The 4,932-nt window shown below is 34.3% G+C and overlaps 2 pseudogenes; one reads left to right on the forward strand and one right to left on the reverse strand.

Moving 5' to 3' along the window:
* The first annotated feature begins 2,693 nt into the window (after positions 1–2,693).
* On the forward strand, positions 2,694–2,812 carry LOC111730934 (annotated as a pseudogene).
* Positions 2,813–4,588: 1,776 nt separating this feature from the next.
* On the reverse strand, positions 4,589–4,707 carry LOC111730928 (annotated as a pseudogene).
* Between the last annotated feature and the right edge of the window lie 225 nt (positions 4,708–4,932).

Genomic DNA, 4,932 nt, shown 5'->3' on the forward strand with positions numbered 1-4,932 from the left:
AAAAAAGGCCCTCTCCAAGGCACATTATATAAAACTGTCAAAAATTAATGACAAAGAATTCTCAAGGCAGCCAGGGAAAAGGAGATGGTAATCTATAAAAGAAATCCCATTAGAATTATTGGATTTTTCAGCAGAAATTCTATAAGCTAGAGAGAGTGGAATCAAATATTCAAACTATTGAAAGAGAAATTACCAGCTAAGAACAATATATCCAGTAAAGTTCTCCTTTAGATATAAAGGAGAAATAAGACCTTTCCAGATATTCAGAAGCTGAGGGAATTTCACATTACAGGAAATACTAAAGGAGGTTATTCTACCTGAAACAAAAAGCCAAAAGGATACAAAAACTATGAGTAAGATGACTAACAGAGGCAGAAACAGGAAATTGCAACCCTTATTCAGAATAGGGTATTATACACTTACATATTATATAATAGTTAAAGGAGGTAAAAATATTTTTAAAAGAAGACAATAACTACTGCAACTCCGAAATGAACTCATAGCATGAATAGAGAAAATTTGAGACAACAGAAAAGAGGAGGGGATAAAAGTCTGACTTTGTAAAAGGGAATGGATATAAGATACATGTAGAAGAAAAAGGACTACTGTACATATGAAACTTTTTAATATAAATTTAATGGGAACCACACACACAAAAATCCAGAACTGAGACACATAACATAAAAAAAAAGAGGGAACAGAGGGAAAAATCATAGAATACCACCAAACTAAAATAACAGAAAGAAACACAAGGGCAAAGAAACAGTGAAGAAACCGAGCTACCAGAAAACAAAATATAAAATGGCTGAAGGAAAACCTCATATTTCAATAATCATCCTAAATGTAAATGGACTGAACTCACCAATAAAATGGCACACAGTAACAGATTGGATCAAAAAAAAAACAACAACAACAACAAAAAAAACAAAAAAAACAAAAAAACAATCATATGTTGCCTTCAAGAGACACATCTCAGCTTCAAGGATAAACATAGACTAAAAGTGAAAGGGTGGAAAACGATGCTCCAAGCAAATGACATCCAGAGAAAAGCAATGCAGCCGTACTTACATCTGACAAAACAGACTTCAAAATATAAAAAGATAATGAGAGACAACAGACACTTCATAATTATAAAGGGGACCATGAATCAAGAAGTCATAATATTTATCAAGGGGACATAATGGACATTAACAGAACCTTTCATCCCAAAACATATTATACATTCTTTTCTAGTGGACATGGAACAGTCTCAAGGATAGATCATATGTGGAACACAAAACTAGCTTCAAGAAATTTAAAAAGACTGAAATCATACCAAACATATTCTCTGACCATAATGCCTTGAAATTGGAGATCAACTGCAAAAAAGGTGGAAAAAGCCACAAGTATGTAGAGACTAAATAACATGTTACTAAAGAATGACTAGGTTGTAGAAGAAATAAAAGGAGAGATTTGAGAGATATACAGAAATGAGAATTTAAATAGAACACGTCAAAATTTGGGGGATAGAGTAAAAGCGGTAATAAGAAAGTTCACATCATTATAGGCCTCTCAGGAAATTAAAAAAAAAATACCTCAAATAAACCTAACATTACATCTTTAAAATCTAGAAAAACAAATGCCCAAATTTAGCAGTAGGAAATAAAAAATAGAGAATTAAATGAAATTGAGAAAAAAAGACAATAGAAAAAAATTAATGCAACAAAGAGCTGGTGTTTTGAAAATTCAATAAAATTGACAAATCCCTGGCTAAGCTAAGGAGAAAAGAAAAGACACAAATAAACAAAATCAAGAATTAAAGAGAAGTCATGACAGATACCACAGAAATACAAAAGGTCATACAAGAACATTATGAAAGAACACTATGAAAGATTATATGCCACCAAATAACCTAAATTAAATGGAAAAATTCTTAAAAATATACAACCTTCCTAGATTGACTCACCAAGAACTGGAAAATCTAAATAGACCAATCAACAATAAGGAAATTGAAGCGATCATCAAAAACAAGCCCAAAAGTAAAAATCCAGTACCAGATGGCTTCACTAGTGAATTCTACCAAACACTCAAAGAAGATTTAATACCTGTTCTTCTCAAACTTTACAAAAAAATTGAAGACGTGGCATTACTTCCTAACCCTTATGAGGCCAACATTACCCTGATACTAAAATCTGGTAAGGATAATACAAAAAAAAAGAAAACTATAGACCAATATCTCTAATGAATACAGATGCAATGATCCTAAACAAAATACTAGTAAATCAAATACAACAATACATTAAAATGCTTATACAGCATGATCCACTGGGCTTCAATCCAGGGGCACAGAGGTGATTTAACATACACAGATTGATTAATATGATATTCCACACAAACGAAATAAAGGATAAAAATCATATGATCATACAAACAGATGCAGAAGAAAGAATTTGACGAGATACAGCATCCATTTATGATTAAAACTCTTAATAAAATGGGTATAGGAGGAAAGTATCTCAACATATTAAAGGCCATATATGACAAACCCTCAGATAACATCATACTTAATGGTGAAAGACTAAAAACCTCCCCTCTAATATCAGGAACAAGACAAGACTGTCCACTATCACCACTATTATTCAATAGAGTGTCAGAAGTCCTAGGCTAGAGCAATCAGGCAAAAAAAGAAATAAAAGGCATCCAAAGAATGAAGAGTCTACAGCCATGCTACCCTGAACAAGCCTGATCTCATCTGATCTCAGAAGCTAAGCAGGGTCGGGCCTGGTTAGTGCTTGGATGGGAGACCACCTAGGAAGACCAGGGGCTGTAGGCGTAAAACATAAAAATAAAAAATAAGGGATTGTAAGCTGACAAGTTCCTTGCAATCTGTGAGGTCAACCAAGAGTTGCCTCGCCAAGAAGAATGAAGAAATTGTCAGTTTTTGCAGATGACAAGATTGTCCATCTAGAAAACCTTAAAGACTCCACCAGAAAAACTATTAGAAACAATAAACGAAGCTTCAGGATACAAAATCAATGTACAAAAATCCATTACATTTCTATACACTAACAATAAAATTTTAGAAAATGAAAAAAAAATCCTTTTATAATTGCAACAAAAAGAATAAAATACCTGGGAATAAACTTAAGGCATGTGAAGGACATATGCACCGAAAACTATAAGGCATTATCAAAAGAAATTGAAGAAGACACAAAGAAATGGAAAGATAATCAGTGTTCATGGATTGGAAGAATAGTTAAATGGCCATATTACCCAAAGCAGTAAACAGATTCAATGCAGTCTTTATCAAAATCCCAATGGCATTTTCTAAAGAAATAGAACAAATTATCATCGGATTTGTATGGAAGCACAAAAGACCCAGAACGGCCAAAGTAATTCTGAGAGAAAAGGCCAGAGGTATCACTCTGCCCCATTTCAAATTATAAGACAATGCGACAATCATCAAACCAGCATGGTATTGGCAGAAAAACAGACAGAGTCCAATGGAACAGAATTGAGAGTCCGGGTCGGAGGGGGCGTATATATGGGCAAAAAATTTTCGACAAAGAAGCCAAAAACATACAATAGAAAAAGAAAAGCCTCTTCAATAAGTGGTGCTGGAAAAATTGGAAAGCCACATTCAAAAGAATGAAACTAGACTGCTTTCACCATATACCACAATTAACTCTAAATGAATCAAACACCTAAATATAAGACCTGAAACAAAAAATTGCAGAGATGAGACCATAAGAACTAAACTCATGGACTTTGGTTTTAGAGGAAGTAAAAGTGAAAATAAATGAATGGGATTATATCAAACTAAAAAGCTTCTGCACAGCAAAAGAAACCAACTTTTATTAGACAAAGAGGCAACTGACTGAATGGGAGAATATATTTGTAAATGATGGCTCCGATAATGGAGTTAATATCCAAAATATATAAAGAACTCATACAACTCAACGGCAAGAAAACAATCCAATTAAAAAATGGGCAGAGGACCTGAACAGACACTTCTACCAAGAAGACATACAAGTGGCCAACAGACATAGGAAAAGATGCTCAACTTCACTAGTTATTAGGGAAATGCAAATCAAAACCACAATAAGATATCCTCTTACACCTGTTAGAATACCTATCATCAACAGGACAAGTAATAACAAGTGCTGGAGAAGATGTGGGGAAAAAAGAACCCTTATACACTACTGGTGGGAATGTAAATTGGTACAGCTACTATGGAAAACAGTATGGAGGTTCCTCAAAAAACTTAGAATTACCATATGACCCAGCAATCCTTCTTCCGGGTATCTACACCAAAAGTTTAAAAACATTTTTCCATAAAGATATATTTACCCTGATGTTTATTGCAGCATTACTCACGGTGGCCAAGACATGGAAACTGAAGTACCCTTCAATAGATGATTGAATAAAGACGTGCTACATATATACAATGAAATATTATTCAGCCATAAGAAAAGATGAAATACTGCCATTTGCTACAACATGGATGGATTTTTTTTTTTTTTTTTTAGGCAAGGCGACCCTTGGTTGACCTCACAGATTGTAAGGACCTTTTCAGTTTACAATCCCTTTTTTTATTTTTAACTTTTTACGCCTATAGCATCTGGTCTTCCTAGGTGGTCTCCCATCCAAGTACTAACCGGGCTCGACCCTGCTTAGCTTCCAAGATCAGATAGAGCTGGGCTTGTTCAGAGTGGCATGGCTGTAGACAACATGGATGGATCTTGAGATTATCATGCTAAGTAAAATAAGTCAGAAAGAAAAAGGTGAGAACCACATGATTTCATTCATATGTGGCATGTAAAACAGAAAGCAGCAAATGAACAAGACAAACAAAAACTCACAGACACAGACTACACTTCAGTGGTTACCAGAGGGAAAAGAGGTGAAGGAGGGAGGTAGATGAGGGTAAAGGGGGTCAAATATATGGTGACA

The sequence above is a fragment of the Pteropus vampyrus genome, unplaced genomic scaffold, assembly GCF_000151845.1.
Source record: "Pteropus vampyrus isolate Shadow unplaced genomic scaffold, Pvam_2.0 Scaffold340, whole genome shotgun sequence".
NCBI classification, from domain to species: Eukaryota; Metazoa; Chordata; class Mammalia; order Chiroptera; family Pteropodidae; genus Pteropus; species Pteropus vampyrus.